We start from the raw sequence: 19,587 nt of genomic DNA, 5'->3' as shown, positions 1-19,587 counted from the left end.
ATAACAGAAATGACATTGATACTAACTTAAGGAACACCATTACATAATAAATGACAGTAACAAAATACAACGCAACACGCATTAAGTGAGGCATAATGTAAACTTCCTAACAATTTACCTAAAGAAAGTGGCAAAAATTATGGATTCTGTAGAACAATTTGCTTTTATTCACCAACAAATACCAACAACTGCAAATCTATAAATCAAGGTCATAAGTGTGACTATTGCTAAATAACCCAAACAAGACCAAGCGCAAGGTATCAGGGACCATCAAATTGTTGTTGAAACAAAAATGTTCCATTCTTTTATATCAGACTGTGCTCTACCGATCGGATATGAAAACATGTTGAGTGAACCTCATGGCATGTAAAATTGTCCCCCCCTTCCTTTTTTGTATATTTAGATAGCATTCTACAGTAGCTGGCAGCTGTATGTATTGTGCCCATTGTACTTGCATAATAGTAACGTATATTGACACATGGTGGCTATGCATTGCCTTTCAATCTAATTGGTACCCCAATTCCTCTATACCAGCGGTCGACCGCTAAAATTACCGGTTCCTGACAGTGCATGCGCAAGGAGCCGGTTGTCAATCAAAAGGGAGGAACCTCCCCCATAGTGACATCATAACGCCATAACCCCTGCCTGCTCTGCCATCGTAGATCTGAGCCTGTGATGGCAGAGTAGGTGGGTTGTGTCCTGAAACACAGCCTACCCACTTCCCTGAGCAAGCGATTTTCACAGGGCATGTGGTCCACAGCTTTGGCCCCTGTGCCCCCCGGTCGGGGTCCCTAACCCATCCCTGACCCCACTTGGGGTGCACCGACCAGAGCCGTGAACCACAAAAATCAGACCACCGGTTGGCGGCCGCTGCTCTATACCATATATACACATGTTCCTGCATTACAGCAAAGCAAAATCTGAATAATTTGTGCATTGTGGTGCGTCATGTTGTCCACAAAGTAGAACAGGTGCAAAAAACTACTCTTCAGATTAATAATAACAAATTTTGCTGTTACATTTCTCTGCCTTCTAATAACGGAAGAAAATCTCTCTTGTTACAGACATCGATGAGGGGAGATTTTGTCGTCACTGCAACAGGAAAAGGGCAAGGATCATTTTCAGTAAGTGCTCAGTGTCTTATAATAATAGTAAAGTCTAATATGCCAAAAATGTTACCTAATTCATGAATTGATTGTACCTAATGTATAATGTTCTTCTTTTCATATTATTTTTCACATTTAAATGCAGACCGGACAGTTCAACATGATGATGATGGGGAATTTTGGGGGGGAGGGCTGGGTCCTTTGTTTTAAAAAACTCCTCCCCTTATCTTCCTCCTGAGTTTTGGTAGACTGAAGATGACATCCCCATTTTTAACACTTACCTCATGGACTGGACATGGACTTTCCTGACTTCTTACGCAGTGACTTACTTGGACTACCATTCAGGTTAGATTCTGGTATTGTACTACTTGTTCATTCTTAAAAATAACTATACTTACCTACAAAACTACACTTATCTGTTTGCCCCTCAAGGTCCAGTTTAGGTTTTCTGATGCATTTTGGGGAGCAAAGGGATAATTGTACTTTTTACATAAGTGTAAATATCTTTAAGGATGAACAAGTATTACAAGTACCAGAATATAACCTGTACGGTAGTCAAAGTCCAAACTCATGGAAAAAAGTAGCAAAAGTAGCCAATCAGTTGTGCTGCAATGCAAGGAGCACACTGATAGGGGAAGAACATGGAGTAACAGAGAGAGGAGATAATCACTAATAACCTGTAATTGATTTTTGAATGATCAAAACTCAAACTGAGTAAGATATATACAAAATGTGTATGGGATAAACTCAATATAAAAGAATGAAAAAATGGATGACAGAGTTTACAACGAAATTTGCAACATATGTCCTTCTTCTTAACAGGCATTTTCTGTGTATTATGCTATTGAGACGGAGAAAGAGAGGCAATGTAAAAATTTTGATCTGACTTTGACAGTTCAAGAAGAACCTTTTGGTATGTATTCATATTAAGGATAGACTAAAATGTTTTTTCAGTGATCAGTCATTACTCCAAGTTCTTTAGGGTTTCCACCTGGCCAGTATTTTACTGGACTGATGGGTAAAAATTAGACAAGTTGCCAATAACATTAATAGAAAAAAATTGAAATGGAAAGTGTTTTTCTTACAGAAAATGTGGCAACCTTACTTGCTGTATTGCTGTTTTCACATTTTATATCACTCAAAATGTATGTCAATCTGTAGTTATGAATAGAATGGGGATTTTGGTACTGCTGCTCCCTAACAATCACCAGCCCATGGAAATGTTGTCTCAGGAAGAGGAAATCTGGATCATGTATTCTCTGCCTCAGTATAGTGAACTATTTTTGATATCAAGAATCACATTTCACATCATGGCATATTAAGAAAAAAAATTAACTCACTATGTTGCCATGGGGTTCCTCTGGGAGCTCCAATTTCCACCATATCCCCAAAACGCATAATAATCATCCTCTGTCCAAATCGATCTTAGTATATGTAGGTTGCCGTTCTCACAGATCATCTTAGTTTTCTTAGTACAGTATGTCAGAGAGCTTTAGTGATAAAAGGAGCTAAAGTTGTAAAATACTAGTTTTAGTAAGATCATAGATTTATATATTAACAAAGCGTTTTCTTTTTGAGCAGCTAAGGGACCAGAGGGCACCCTTTCTACATTTGCACTGACCATTTGCACCAGGTAAGTCACATAATGAAGGGGGACAGAAAGGTGCATTCAGAATGGGATAGTGAATAGAGATTAAAACTTAGAAAAAAGCCTAATAAATCTAATGTGATCATTTGAAATCCATAATAAAATTAAAAAGAGTCCTCACAGACATCTTTGATGTCCATGTGTGGCAAGAAGGACATGATAAAATGAAGGCATCAATTATATAGGGTATATCCACTGTACTATTAAAGGTGACTTGTCAGTGGAAGTGTCTAAAATGGCAAACATGGGAAAGAACTAGCCTCCAACTATGCCTTTAGGTTCCCTGCAGCTGACCCTCTCCCCAACTCTGGCTTACCATTGGGGATAAGTGAGAAGTAGTGTTGGTGTTCAAATTCGGGTTGTCTTTATATTTGACACGGGTATGGCTGTTCAAATTTGGATAGACCCGTCCCGAAAAACACAGTATTCGACGGTAAAAATTTGGGGAAAAAATGTGTTTAAAAAAATAAAATATTTTTAAAGTATTTTATTGAATGTTTGTGTTTTTTTAGCTAACTTTTTTTTATAGGTTTTCCCACAATGACATTATGATTCCCCCGGCTGTGCAGCCGTGGGAATCCTCCTGTCATTGAGGGATCTCCGGGCACTATAGGTGATGAATGGTGATAGAGAAACTCTATCCAAGAACACATACAACTAGTAAAGGGCTACAGAAGCAATCTGATTGCTTTTGCAGCCCTTAAAAGCCCTTAAATAAACCAGAATTCTCGCACGTTTGACTTCAAAAGTGTTCAAATTCGGCATTTGATCACCCAGACAATTTTTCACTATTCCACTAAATAGCTGTCGATTCGAATAGTGAGATATTCAACCAACACTAGCGAGAAGGCCTCTGTCAGTCTCACGAAACGAATTTCTGCTAACCAATTTTGTGGACCCATCGGAAGTTCGAGGGAATTACAGGATGATTTCTATGGCTGCATTCATTCATGAGCACAGCCTGGAGACTCACACTGACAGGAAGAGTACCGCGGCTGTGCTCATGAATGCAGCCGTGGGAACCATCACAGGATGTATCTTACGGCTGCATTCATTCATGAGCACAGCCGCGGGACTCCTGTGTTCTTGGACAGAGAATCTCTATCCAAGAACACATACTACAATTCTGGTAGGGCTGCAAGAGCAATCAGGGGAGTGGAGCTGTCAGCTTTGCTCTCCTGATTGCTCTTGCAGGTCCCGAGAAATTTGAATTAGACGGCCGAATTCACAAGGCCGTTCTCGCTTACATGTTCGGTAACATCGCCCGATTTGTCGCAAGATCGAATTTACAATTTTCGCTCACTCATCCCTACTTACCATGCCTTGTTCTGCATGTCATGTCTATGTGGACAGAGCTCTGCGTCCCCATGCTAGTACTGGTCCCTGATTACTGGTGATCCAATGACTAGTTGAGTAATAATTAGGAAGCAGTATGGGAAAAGCGAAGAACAGAGCTACAGAAATAGGGATATCCTTGCAATACATGTCCCCAAGTACAGATTTCTTTCCAGCAAGCAGAACAGTAGGAACATTACCAAACCTAATTTTGCCTTAGATGATCTCACTGTGCAAATATCTATATAAGCCTGTAAATGACTGATATGTACTGTTATTTCTGAAAATTTTTTTTTTTAAACGTTTTTTGGGTCCTTGTCAAGTAAGGAGTGTGGTTTTAGCAGGTTTCCTCTGGACTTTTTATATGTAATAAACCAAGCTCATACATAAAATCATGCCTTTGTTGCTCTTTGCAGATACCTGAAGTCCCAGGATTCTGGTATGGCCATAATGCAGATATCAATGATGACTGGTTTTGCTGCAGATACTAATGACCTGAATAAGGTGAGCCTTCAGACCAAAAAAAAATTTTTTTTTTTTACAAAGGTGTACCGCCATGCCTCTGACCTCCATAACAATTTTCTTGACAAATCCTATGTTCGGTGACTTTGTGATTAACTCAAAAATCCAACAAATATGCATTTTGCCAATTATACTCTACTTTTAAAAATGTGCTTTTTTAATCCTTTTCTTTTTGGGACATGTTCCCAGAGGTCCCATTTGTCCTCCCCTAGCAGTTTTAAAAACAATGTTATGTTCAGGGGATTTGCATTAAATTCAAGTAGTCAACAGGGGCTTGAAAATTGTGTTTCCCTGACCAAAGCTTGAATTTTAGCATTGAGGTCAATACTGACAATGGCTTGAATTCAAGATTTACCAGTTCCTAAACCTAGGTGGGTCTCAAACCATAAACCGTATTTGAATTTATTATAAGTCTCTTGCAGTCCATTGTTCAGTTCGAATAACAGAATTCACATAGGGGAAGGCAGCACAAGAATCCAAGCAGGTGTTCTGCTAGTACCATTTCTCCATTCAGTGATCAGTGGGGTAAAAAGCAGGACTGTATGTGAAAGTAAATCTGCATTAGAGAACAATCTGGTCCCCTTGACTGCTTGACAGATCTGTTTTTGGGGCAGAACTGCAAAAGTCTAAGGAATGTGGGATAAAACTACAAATTATTTATGTGCATTCCCTGTACCTATTGAGCTGTTGACCTTAGCATTATCCTTGCCACTATTGTATACACCAATTGTCATAGCAATACTATTTTGTTATTACTATTATTTACCTTAAATCTTTCAATTGCATGCAGCTTAAAAAAGGAGTGGACAAATACATCTCTAACTTTGAGATCAACAAGGGAGCCTTTGACAAGAGTACACTTATACTCTACATTGACAGGGTAAGAAATGCTTTTTATGAAAACATGCTCAAATGTTTTACCTGATTTTGCCTGTAGTAACATTTATATATTTTATTCTGATGGAATGTGTGTTATTCGTAGGATTTTTTCCCCTATCATACCATGAAAAAGACCACCTGGGGATCACCTCTTTGGAATCCCCTTTACCCAAGCCTTGTTGTTTAGCTTGATTTTATAACAGAATAGACATACCTATATCAAACAAGAGAAATACAATTCTGTACATCATTATTTTTGAAAAATAATTGATAAATCACATATGGCTATTGGGTGGCTTTCAGGTACAGGGACCCAGGTGAGAAATCATCTGACGTGCATGTGTTAGTTGCATGCTTGTCTCCTAGAATCTCATTTGTGTTCTAGATATGGTTCTAGATTTATCTTTTCATCAACACTGGAGTAATGATTGACTCTCCTGTAGGCTGCACTTTTCTATGGGGCAACACAGACCAGGAGATTTTTGATCCTAATCAAAGCAATGGGTCTGATTTATTAAAGCTCTCCAAGACAGCAGAAGATAGATCACGGCAGAATCTGGGGGATCCAGCAAACCTGAACTGGATTTCTTAATAAAGCATTTGCTATTAGTTGGCAAAATTGTTGAACCAGATCTTTTCCAAATTTGTTGGATTACCATGATAGCCTTTCTTATCCAGTCGTGGAGAACTTTATTACATCAGGAGTGAAGATGCCCAAACCACAACATCAGAGGAAGAACATTCCATTTATCACATCACTCCAGTGAGTCATATGTAAAAGTCCCCCCCAGATATCCACCATGTTTCATTTATTTATACCAGAACAGAAGAGCCTTTTACTTTCCTCCTGACCATGAGGCTTCTCTGTGATTTTTTGCATATTATACATGCACTGGGCAGGAGAGAGAGCCTGATGTCATATACTCCAAGACTGGAGAACATAGACTATCATGGGGTGATCCAGCAAACCTAGAATGGATTCTGGTCCAGGATTGAAAATATTCACTATTCCAGGTTTGCTGGATCACTGAAGTCTTACTCTTCAAACATTTGGTCTAATATACAGCGTCCCACATAACAATAGAAACCCAAAGGGTTTCCTAATGAATTTAAAACTAACTTTTAGCTTGTCATACACTTTAAGATTTTCTTTTATCCATTGTTTAGATATCCCACACAGAGGATGAGTGTCTGAAGTTCAATCTTCATCAATACTTTAAAGTGGGTCTAATCCAACCTGCATCAGTCACTGTATATGACTATTACTCACCAGGTAAGAGCGAAAATGATAAAAGCTCACTTTTGTTCACCTATTTCATTGCCAAAAAAATTACAATATAGTAGGGAAACCCACTGAAATCTCATGGTTTTATAAAAAAGAGCTATGCTTTACAATTTTCATTATAGTGGACAGTTTTTGATGGCAGGTATAGTAGGGCTGTCCAGCACTAAGACAGCTGTGTCTAGTGGTCAAATCAGTTGAACTGTATTCTACCTGCCAATGTCAAGTATGGTATGGTATCGCACAGATCCCTGGGCGATAGCAGCTGTCATCATCTGATGTCTTACTATGCATGTCAATGACTGGTATAGTACAAAGTGGATTCCTGTCCTTGGCTCTCACTTTTCAACAGAGAAACCCCTGAGTGATGAAGATACCAAAGGTTTTAATGTAGGTCATAGTTTTTTAAAATGGTGGCATCCATAGAGAGCGAAATAAAAAAAAGACAGGATTCATCAAAGTGGTATCAACCAGATTAAATCTTCTTCAACCAGGCGTAAACCACGGGAATATAGGCAATGAGACAACTAGTCTGTTCTTATAGGTATCCAACAGCTGGGTCTGCTCAGTATGGGAGAGTGGCCTGATATCTGGCAAAATGCACAATACTACAATAAAATAAGCTTCTTTTTCTAATTTACAAACAGAAAACCGTTGTACCAAATTCTACCATGTGGAGAAGGAGAGTTCCCTTCTGGGCAAGATCTGTCAAGGGGAGGTGTGTCGCTGTGCTGAAGGTAAGATTGTAGCATGGTGTTTACCAGTCAGCCATGCGTGTTTGGAGAACCTGAGATAGGAGAGGAGATTCTTGATTCGGAGCTTAAACTTGGAGCTTAAACAGACCTGCCTTGCTCCTGGTGGTAAATTGAAAGGCTGGTTTAAAAAAAATGGTTGGACTAGCAAGAAATGCATTAGAAGAAGAGTAGAAGAACATTTTTCCCAACATTATCACTTCACAAGAGACCATCAGATGCCATTTGCCAAAGGTTATGGTATACTACTAGCCAATTTCCTGTTGTGTATGGCTGATATATCTCAAGTAACACAAATCCTAATGGGTTTGATCATCCTACAAAACTGTTGGGGCTACTTATTTTATTAACGTGATTCTGTGGGTTAATTATAGTCATAGCTTAAATTAAAGCAGTCAAAAAAATTACTTAACCCAATTAAAAACTTTGAACTGGTCATCTTGCAAAAATAATAATTTGTAGTTCTTGGTTTTCTTATTACCTCTTTTAGGAAATTTACAAATAGTTTTAAACATCTCAGCTAACTGTATGGACCATTGTATACCTATTTATATATTTTACAACCATATACATAAATATATTTGTTTTGCAGAAAACTGCTTCCTTCAGCAACAGTTAGAGGAAGTAGATGCACAAATACGACTTGAGAAGGCGTGTGAAGTTGGTGTGGACTATGGTAATTATGATTTAATTAGCAGCCTAAAACCTAATAGGTAGATGTATACTGAGGGCAAAAAAAATAAAATGTTACTGTAAATCTTTATAGTACAGTATGTCTTTTTGTGCAGTGGAGGGAGTTACACCTTGAGCCTGATTTATTAAAGTTCTTCAACGCTGGGGAATATAGACTATCATGGGTGAGCCTTGGTGATCCAGTAAACACATACATCATGTATTCCAGGAGGCTATGGGCTGCTTCTTCTGCACATGCCTGAGATCGATCATGTGTCTTAAGTAGTTTTCTTAGAATGTAAAAAAATTACACAAGGAATCTTTGCATGATAAAGTTTCAAAAGTTTACAATTTTTCAGTAGGACTTTATGAGTTGGTGAAGGAGCCTAATTTTGTTGGGAACTCCAACAAAAGAATTATACAGTTCAAAAACTTCAATTTACCTAGTAAAACAATTAATGCAGTTGTCAATTATCTTATTTTTTTACTTCTACAGTGTACAGGGCAACGCTTAGTGAAATCCAAGAAGGCAGCAATTATGTTACCTATGTGATGACAATGAAGCTCATCATTAAACCTGGTAAGTAATGAAATAGCAACTTGTGACGAAAAGTTCAATTTAATTTTGGCTTTTTCAAATTAGACATTGTATGGTCTTGCAATTAGTACACACTGACTGTAGATTTTCTCTTTCAAACATGAATGGAGGTAGAATTTAGGCATCTTCTTCAGGAATGTTCTACAGACATGTCCTACTCCATCCGGTGGGATTGCACTGTAGACATTTTGTGTCTTAAAATAGAGCTTTGGAAAAATTTGTTAAAATTGCACAGTAAAAGTTTTTAGGTAGAATTCAGGACTGCATTCATAGGAACTGTATCTGCTGGAATTAACCAGTTGAATTTTTTAAGTTCTAAGGTAGGATTCTGTGGTTTATGACATGCCCAAATTTTAAAGGGGGAAAAATTTGAATGTTGTCAGAAAGTACAATTTTACTTAATAAAATTTCTGTGCTCCTCCCTAAAGAACTTTAAGAGCAAACCCAACATACCTACATTGTCTGTGGAGGAACAGCTGTAGCCTTAGGCTGGTGTTTTAATAAAACACTTTGTGTTGCCCTTTTACCTCTGACGTCCTGCAGCCTGTTTGCAGGTACACAGTCTAATGTGCACCTCCAGTAATGGCTGCACCCCACGGTACGGAATGGATTTTCTTATGGTGACAACAACAATTCATGTCTGTGCAGTGAGCATTAGCACAGTCACCCGAACTCCCTATCAGAGGCCCATTTGACAGGGTTACAATGCAAGAACACAGCAGGGAGATGGGGGTAAATCATTGTCACCTCATACATGAAGTGGATAAACATGGCATGCAAACTCTTTGGTAACCACCAAAAAACAGCTGGGTGGGTGCCGAAAAGTGCTGGGTGGTGCGCCCAGCTAAAAGTGCCTGGGGAGAACCCTGATTATGAAAGTTGGCTTTTTTTTAAGTGCATCTTATTTTCTATTACCAGGAACAGATATTGTTCAAAAAGACGATAAACGAGGTTTTATCAGCCATTCCAAGTGCCTCAAAGCTTTAAATATGGAAGTGGGCCAGGACTACGTTGTGTGGGGAGTCGCCAAAGATCTATGGAACTTGGGCTCTGGGTAAGCAATAGAAAACTAATACAAATCACATGCATACATATCCTTTTCAAAGTTTATTTCCAGCTAAAAGTAGGTGAAGTTGGAGAGCAGGGGATAATTAGAAATTGTGCTAACTTTTTTTAATTTCGAAAGTGTGGTCCAGAACGTGTTTTTTGGCATGTTTTGTGTGTACAGGGGATGCTTTTTTATCATGACTGGTACATGCTGAAAAAAAAGAAACAAATGCTAAGCTCCATTAGTTTTCGTTTTCTCAGACTTTTTTCTTTATTTTTACCTGGTGATCCCATCAGTAACATATCCCCTGTCCTATGGTACAATACTCACTCACCCTAGGACAGGAAATTCATTATTTTTACAGTCCTTATGTCAATAAAGAAAACAAGATGTAATGTGCCTATAGGAAGGTGGGAAAAAAAATACAGGAGACCAAGAGGAGAGGGGTTTATCGGCAGGGTCATCAAGTATTATCTAAAAAAGTTTGAAACAGATATACCTAAACCAGCGTTTTGCAACCTTTTAATGCCAGAGAAACTTTACATATTTTTCAAGCCTCAACAGACCTTCTAAAGAGGGGCAGACAGCGTGTAGCCCTTTCCCTTCTGACAATACCAATCAGGGACATTCATAGTGGAGAAGTCCTCATTGGATGTCAGTGATCGTTTGGATTAATGTTCCCCTTACAGTGGTGGTCCGAATTCCAACCCAAAAAAACCCTTTATTTCTGAAACTGAAGGGGTTGCGTTCAAATAAGGAATTTCCTAAAGAGGAGATCTACGGTATATTGGCAAATCCTGACAACATGCTGCTTAGCCAAGTAATATGTGGTATATTCATCTCCTTATAGATAGGATTTGCATTAGGATCAATAATTATTCAGCTAGGTTGGAGGACTAGCTATAAATTTTGGACATAGACCAGTTGTAGCTCCATAAAAGGTGGCTATGGGTTTTGCTCATAACACTATTTACGTTAATAACTGATTGATAATTAATTGATAATTATATTGGAAACTTGATTGTCATTAGCTGCAGCTCAAATACAACTTTTTTAAGGTAACTAAATTTCACATAATTTGTATCATTTTAGGTTCTCCTACATAGTCACCAGGGACACCTGGATCGAGATGTGGCCAAACCACATTCAGTGTCAGCAACCTGAGTATTCAGAATTGTGTGATGAACTTGACAACTTTTCAGAGGCGCTTCAATTTAATGGGGCAAAATGGCTCTTTTGATAGTAAAGGTTGCTGACCCCTGTCCTAGACCAAAGAATACAATATATGCATACAAAAAACAAATATTTAGTATGAAACAATCAAAAAGTTCAGGACCAACAATTTTATTCAAAATACAGGGATATACTGGTAATCAATGGTGATAACTTCCTTGTTCTTTCTCAAGCTTTAAAGCATCCATATTGGTTACAAAAAACTTGCAAACTAGTTACATACTGAAAAACATATCCATGTAGTAGCTGATTTAGTGCTTAATACGGCAGCCCCAATCTTCTTAACACTTTATAAAAAGAAAAGAAAAGAAAAGAAATCTACTATATACATGATCCATAGTGGAGAATTTTTGGCTGCTATGAACACTCCACGCGTTTCACAAACGACTACTAATGCTTCCTCAGGAGTGCAATAAGGTCATTAGTAATATGTGTCACGGAGGCGTAATAGAATGTATAGAATGTATTATACAAGTTGATTCAGGGATCCAGTATATGTATAGGTAAGTATAAAGTAGTTATTATTTTTTTTAACTCTGTTGTGATGCCTATATGGGAGCCTCAGAGCTATGTGATTCCTACTCTTAATGATTTGGAGTTCTTTATATACGGAACAAACAGAAATTACATAAATACAAAGCATCACATGATATTCAGAATATGTCTGGTACAAGAAATTCCTCAATACAAAAGTCACAACCTGAATAGAAGTACTTATTTCAGACACACTGATGTCTCCCTTCAACCAGATAACTGGCCGGTTAGCTCAGTTGGTTAGAGTGTCGTGCTAATAACGCCAAGGCTGTGGGTTCGATCCCCATATGGGCCAATTCTTTTTTTCATTACGTAGTGCAAAAAACATATTTTAGAGCACAGGTCACACACTGGTGGTCCACGAGAACATTTTAGTGGTCTGCGGACGCACTGGCCGGACCCGCGGACCACATCCCCTGTGCAAATCCCTGGGTATGAGTGGGCGAGGTTATGGGGTTATGATGTCACTATGGGGGAGGGGAGGAACCTCCCCCAAGGTTGGAGACAGCTGTTTTAGAGCCTGCTTTTTGGGTATATTTATAACACTTCCTAAAGCAGGAGTCACCAACCGGTGATCTGCAGGAAAGTTTTGGTGGTCTGTGGGTCTGGCTGGTGAGCCCCCCCCAGCGGGGTCATTTTCCTGACCCCAATGGGGTGCCCACTGGCCAAGGCCGCAAACCATTTTCTTCGTATAGAACGCGGGTTCAGGACGGTGCGCGGGTTCTGGTATTGAGACGTCACTTTGGGGGGTGGGGAAGTGTCTTCCTCTTTGAGTGACAAACCGCTCCCCACACTATGCTGCATGAGCAGACGGCGTAGCAAGAAGCCTCCAGGTATTCATGACATATCGATCCCAGGAGGCTCTCGTCTGCCATTCTGTCTTGATCCCTATAGCAATAAAGACAGAAGTGAAGGGGCTTTACCCATTTTAAACCTCCTCCTCCTAAAAAAAAGACGGTAATCTTTACCTTATATAAAAAGATTGTCTACTCTTTTACGTAAGGTAAAACATTTGATTTAGGTCGGCTTTGAGCTTGGATTTTGTGCAGGGTTCCAAATTGAAAAAAAAATATATATTTGTTTTGCCTAAATTCATTGTGTGATACAAAGTATAATTCCAGCGCTGACAATTCCATGTTGCTGTTCTTACTTGTATTTCTTTATGATTTCAGGTGTATATTTGAGGTTATCGGTATACAGCAAAACAAAGTTGCAGACCATCAAATGAATCCCTGGTGGTATTGCATTGCGGGCGGGTTGGAAGCCTGCTCAAAATTATTGAGGACCCACAATGGGATGCTCCTTAAAATTTGTGTGATAAATGACCACAAAACAGGGCAAAAATTGGGAATCCAGGCCATATCCATTTGTAAACTGGCTACCAGGCAGGCAGTACAGCCCCTAGTTAAAAGCCACCTGGGGCACCAAAGACCTCGTGGCGCAACAGTAGTGCATCTGGCTCCAGATCCGAAGGTTGCGTGTTCAAATTATGTCGGGGTCATGTATGTTTTTACAATAGGCTGCTTAGTTCATTACCATTGGCTCTACTGGTCATACAGTCCACTGTTATTTACCTTTCAGCTATCATATGACATTACAGTTAACTCTAGAAATCAGAAAAAATATTTATGTAGTTTATCTGAAATCTCAACTTAAGTAGAGTAATAGCCAAGCTATAGACCCTCTCTCGTTTATCTTTAGAAATTTGAATTTGTCATGTCAATGTCATCCCACCCATAAATTAATGGTAAAGTTGCCACTGTACTCACCAGTGGGACACTGGACCACTTGGCTGGAGTGTGAACGAGGTGCACAATCTAGGGCAAACACAAATCTTTGGCTTCACTAGCACATTCCACAATGGCTAATGAACTGTGGGAAATGGTGGCCAGGTTGGAGTCCTTGAACATGCCAGAGATGGTGACAGCTGACAGTAGCTGAATCGATGTGTAGTACCGGATTGCGAGGCACAATCTAATCAACCAGACCAGGGTCAGGACAGTCAGGAATCAAGAATTGTCAGGAGAAAGCCGAGATGAAAAACCAGACAGACAAGATGCAGTAATAATTCATTAAGCAAAGTTGTAGTCAAGGATTTCCAGAGTAACACACACAGGAGCCTGGAGAGCTGAAAAAGAAATGATCTCCTTGTTTAGGCAACACAACATCTTGTTGTCTATCGCTTCTTTAAAAGGAGAAGGTCACAAGCCTGGGCAGAGATCATGTGACAAGCAGGTAGTAATACCCTCCACCAGAGGGAGTGCTACATCTGAGGTAGTCTATACCATCAGTAGATCGATCACCTGTCCGACCACCTGGTTATTTAGTTTTGACTTATTTACTGTCTGTAAAGCAATCATTGCTGTTTTATTACTCTTTGTGGTTGGGTAAAATCCTCATGATGCATTGTACTTCATACAACAGGACAGTCATGTATTGAAGCCTGCCGTGTTGTTAAGCAGCAAATGTTGCAGTTTGTTGCATTTACGCAAGGGATGGCGCCTGCAATGGGTAAACATTAAACTAAACAGTCGACAAAGATGGTGGGCGTGTTCTGGTATCATCATGTCATTCTGGGATGGCGTGTCTTCCCCTTTGAGTGACACATGGCTCCCCGCACTATACTGCATACTTCGAAGGAGTAGCCAGAAGCCTCTTGGTATTTAAGACATAGAGATCCCAGGAGGCTCCCTTCTGCCATTCTGTCTTGATCCCTCATAAAGACAAAAGTAAAGACGCTTTACCATTTTTTTTTAATAAGCGGTTTTAAACCCCCTCCTCCTTATAAAAAAATGGTCATTTTTATCTTGTATCAAATATTGAAATCCAATCCATGTCTAGTTATAAACTGTATTTTTTCAAGCGAGGCAGTGCAGTCCTTAGTTACAACCCAACTTAAACACAAGAGACTGCATGGTGCACCGGTAGCGTGTCTAACTCAAAATCAAACAGTCGTGTGTTCAAATTCACGTCGGGCTCAAGTGCATTTATGCAGTAGGCTGCTTAGTTCTACTAGTCTTAGTCTACTAGTCATACTGTCTGCTGTCATTTATGTTTCAACTATCATATGACATTACAGCTAACTCTAGAAATCATAAAAAATATATATGTAGTTTATCTGAAATCTCAAGGTAAATAGAGTAAAAGCCGAGCTATAGACCCTCTCTCATTTATCTTTAGAAATTTGAATTTTGAAGAGAAATGGAGTTGAAGTATATGTCCAAAAGTGCTATGGATGTCAGGAGATCCTTTACGAGCTTGTCCCAGAGGAAATTGGAAAAAGACTGATGTCGTTCAATAAATTAATGGTAAAGTTTTCACTCTACTCACCAGTGGGATGCTAGACCCTATTTTTCACCAGCCCACTTGGCTGGAGTGTGAACGAGGTGCAAAGTCACAAATCCTTGGCTTCACTAGCACATTCCACAAGGGCTGGTGAACTGTGGTAAGTGGTGGCCAGGTTGGAGGCCGTGAACATCCCCTAAGCTGGGGAAAGCTGACAGTAGCTCAATTGATGTGTAGTACGGAATTGTGAGGAAGAATTCTAATAAACTAAACAGCCCTGTTGTTATGCAGTAAATGCTGCAGATTGCATTATGAACTGGATTATGAAACTAAACGGTCGACATTTATCATTTAGTATGAAGAAAGTATATTATTTGTATAAAAAGTATAGTATAAGCACTCATTAACGTGTCGTCAGACATGTTATCCATTGCGCCACTGGCCCTGCTGGAATATTTTTGTGCCATTTTGAGGTTTTACTGGTATCTAGGGCTCTGTTACATGAATAATGTCAATTCAACTAACTAAACGGTCGACGAGGATGGGATTCGAACCCACGCGTGCAGAGCACAACGTATTAGCAGTCCAACGCCTTAACCACTCGGCCACCTCGTCATATTGCGTGAAAAGGCTACTGAAAAAACTTACTCAGCTGTACTTTCACAGATCTGTCAATCCTTCCAGAGGTTTCCTAAATCAGGTCCCACATCATCCTGGTATCCTCCTTTGTTGGGCACCGCCATCTTCTTTGGGGGACATGAGTGAAATTGGCCACTTTTTTTTATCCCATTTAAGAAAAAGCTCTTTATGCGCATGCTTGAGATCAGGCATATTCAGAAGGAGTAGCCAGAAACCTCCTGGTATCCATGACATATGTATGCTCTGTAGGCTCTGGACTTTCATTGTGTCTTCATCACCCCTTCGATAAAGACAGAAGATAAGGGGAGGTTTTGAACCTCTCCCCCCAAAAAAAGGCACTTTTTACCCTATATATAAAGGTTGTCTATCCTTTTATGTAAGCTAAAAATTGTAGTTTATGTTCGCTTTAAACTTGGATTTTTGTGCAGTATTCCACATTTTTTCCTAAATTGTGTGATACAAAGTGTAATTCCAGCACTGACAATTCCCTGTGGTTGTTTTTGTTACGTGTATTTCTTTATGATTTCAGGCGTATATTTGAGGTCATTGCTATACAGCAAAATAAAGTTGAAGACAATAAAATGGATCCCTGGTGGCATTGCATTGAGTGTTTGTTTGGGGCCTGCTCAAAATTATGGGGGCTCACAACAGAATGCTCCTTAAATCACATGCGATAAAGGATTAGCATTCCATCGCCTTAACCACGCGGCAACCTCGTCAGCTTATGACAGAGAGAAACTGAAATAAAAAACACTGGCCTTTACTGTCGCAGATCCTACAATCCTTCTGGAGGTTTTCTGGATCAGGTACCGCTTTTTCCTGATATTCTTCTTCATTCCGATACATAGGAAGCCCTGGGCACTGCCATCTTCACCCTTCTTCTTCCTACGTCACCTGATCTCAGACTGCTCAGGCGCCAGAACGGGTGACGTAGATGGGAAAAGAAGAGTGCCGATCTCACTGCACCTGCTTCATATCATTGGTGTCATATAGTGCAATTAAGCGTCCAAGAGTTTACTGCTCCTATGCTAGGACTGGACAAAGGGAAGGCTTTGCTGAACCTAACATGCTTAAAACAATCACATTTTTTGAGCAGGAATCAAGCACACTACCATTGCGCCACAATCTTATTGGCATAAAACACTATCTTTTCATGGTTCAACAACTTGAAATTCTGTACCAAAAGCGGTACACTGTTTTTCATGAATTTTTTTTTTTTAAATTGTAGACCTGTAACTTACAGAAATATGTCCGAATAAGAGTCTAGTAGATATCCTGAATGTAATAAAGTTTGAAACACACAATCATGTAAAAAAAAAATAACTTTACTAGTAAAATTAAATAAAAAACACAAAGATCAGCTTAAACAAGAATCCATAAATAAATAAAAAATACTGAAAATGCAATAATTCGGTATACTGTATAGTAATATATTTTTCTAAAACACCTCCCTAGTGTGGTACATTTTAAAACCAAGGTCACATACCTATAGACTAAACCACAGAAATATAATTTGTATTATTTTTTTTATTGTATTTAATACAGGACTTTGTATTGAATCCAATACAAAATATTTGAATTTACCGATATGACCCCCCGTCGACGGGCGTATGCACTGACATCATCAGGAGTCGTCGAGGGATGTGTACACGAATGCGGGGTGTTCTAATTCTTTCCGTACAAAAAGTGTTACATTTTTTGCATGGAAATTTATTGTAGATTGTAGGCTATAATTTTTTAGGCATGACTCACCGAAATAGGTCCAAAATTTAATAAATTTAATAATAAACTTTAAAAAAAAAATAATGTATAATGTAATGTAACTGTACAGTAGCCCATATAAAATATATATAATTGTATTAGATAAAGATTTTTTTGTATTGGACTCAATACAGCTTTTTTGTATTGAGTTCGATACAAAGTGATTTGAATTTCCCGCCCTGCCTCCCGCCTGCACCAATGCTTGCAGCGACGTCACCGGGAAACCCCCGAGATCGTCAATGCACACACCGGGTGAAGACAGAAGACATCTCTGGAGGAGCTGCAGGGACAAGGTAAGTATTTTTTTCAGTTGTAATCCAATTGTCATACAATGTTGTATGGAAATAGTGATGATAAAATAATCAGAACGGTTATGACAACATTGTTAATTGTGGTTTTGAGTGTGGTTATGTACTTTCTAATGTTGATGACAACTTTGTGTCTTCACTGCTAGGTGTGGGATTCCGTGGAGCAATACGACACTGGTTGTACTGCAGGAGGTGGTGCTGATGCTTCAGGAGTGTTTTACGATGCTGGACTGGCACTAGCCAATGGTTTTCATGGTACCACCCCACAAAGATCAGGTGAAGATGATGCATCATTTGACCATGTTCAAAATGAACATTGTATGCTAGTCCTAGCCACTTTTGCGACAAAACTAATGTAATATGTTGCTTATGCTAAAGAGAATTATTGTTTGCAGTAACATTGACTGCATCCATCTGGCAAAGAGAATCTTGTTCATTTAGTTCAATACTGGACAAGACCTCTATCTCCAAACAACTTTTTCTACAGTATATAATTTGAACTGTGTCTGTCTGGAACAGCCTTTCTCTTCAACATGAGGGAACCCTTGAAATAACTCTCCTGTGTTCAAGGTATCCATAGCTCACACATATATAGTGAACAGGTCATTGAGAAGAATGTCTCTTACATTGCTGGCCAGTGGTAAGAATGTTACCCTTATAGATAGCTAACAAGATCATTGGGAGTCACTTGAACTGATCTTAATACCACAAACCACAACCAACTCCAGATATCCTTCAATCGGGCTTTATTCAGTGTCATAAAGCACAGTAAGGGTTAAGTCCAAATAAGCAAAGTACAAAAAGGGTAAGGATTGGTGCATATGTGTGGATAAAGCATGTGTGCAGGGTTGGGTAGACAGATGGGTAATTATGAAAGTAGATGGTAAAATGTTGGCTGGGTAGATGAAAAAGTAATAAGGCAGATAGATGTACTTTAAGAAAAGGCAGTAGATACTAAATATACCCATCATCTTGTTTTACATTATGTTATTCCATTATTTTGTTTTACAGAACCTGCGGAGCTCCATTGACAGAGCCATAGGATACATTGCGCAGCAGTATCAAAATATCAAAAAACCATATACCATTGCTATCACTTCCTATGCCCTGGCCAAAGCTGGAAGACTAAGGAGCATTAATAAACTCATGTCTGCCTGTACAAGTAAAGTATCAATGCTTACGAGTCCAGATCCCATTTTAGGCTAGGCCCTTCTAACAGGCCATAAATATTCTCACAAATATCTACAGCAGTATTCCTTTAGCTTTTTAACATGAGTGAACCCTTAAAAAAATGTTTTTAAGGTCTTAGGGAACCCCTGCTAAAATTTCTATATCCACTACTCACAATAAATTAGTGTGGTGGTCAGTAGGAATAATGCCTCTTACATTGCTGGCCAATGGGGAAAATGTCATCCTTACAGGTAGCCAAAAAGATCATTGGTATTGGGTAAACTGATCTGGGAGTCACAAACTGATCACGGCTCAGGGAACCCCAAGCAGCATTAGGAGGAACCCTGGTTGAGAATCACTGATCTAGAAAAAACCTCATGCAATCTTTAATGCTGCATGAGGATTAGGTAAGATTTCTCACTACCCCCAACCCCTCCGTCTTCACAAGCTCTAGTCTTCCCCTTTGAAATGTTTCCTTTTAACCAATGTCTTTCTCCCCCTTGGACATTGCCCCTCAATTCATGCCCTGTGGATCACCAACTGAAAGTAGAGATATATTTTTTGATGGGATTATAGAGAGCAGTAAACACCAAGAGAGATTTGAACACTTTCTCGCAGAATTGGCAAAAATGCTTCAAAGGAAATAAAACAAACGTGCCAAAGAACCTTTATTTTTGATCCTTTTAAATAAAGAGGAGCCCATGAGCTGAAAATAGCCCAGTAGGCTAAAGTGCAATTAATGCTAAATAAGCATTTTATTTTATTCTTGTTCTGTTCTAATTGCCCTAAAATTTCTTTTCCAGGTAACAATCACT

General features: G+C 39.2%; 1 protein-coding gene and 2 non-coding genes across 3 annotated transcripts in view; 2 read left to right on the top strand and 1 right to left on the bottom strand.

The window, feature by feature from the left end:
* Positions 1-19,587, top strand: part of LOC140322823 (complement C3-like) — a 42,637-nt gene that overhangs the window by 11,753 nt on the left and 11,297 nt on the right. The window lies entirely within an intron of this gene.
* TRNAI-AAU (transfer RNA isoleucine (anticodon AAU)) lies at positions 11,831-11,904 on the top strand. The gene has a single exon. It is a non-coding gene; the product is annotated as a tRNA-Ile (tRNA).
* On the bottom strand, positions 15,428-15,509 carry TRNAS-GCU (transfer RNA serine (anticodon GCU)). The gene has a single exon. It is a non-coding gene; the product is annotated as a tRNA-Ser (tRNA).

This window comes from Pyxicephalus adspersus, chromosome 2 (assembly GCF_032062135.1).
Source record: "Pyxicephalus adspersus chromosome 2, UCB_Pads_2.0, whole genome shotgun sequence".
NCBI lineage: Eukaryota > Metazoa > Chordata > Amphibia > Anura > Pyxicephalidae > Pyxicephalus > Pyxicephalus adspersus.
The sequence above is the reverse complement of the archived record's forward strand: the minus strand, read 5'-3'. Positions and strand labels throughout refer to the sequence as shown.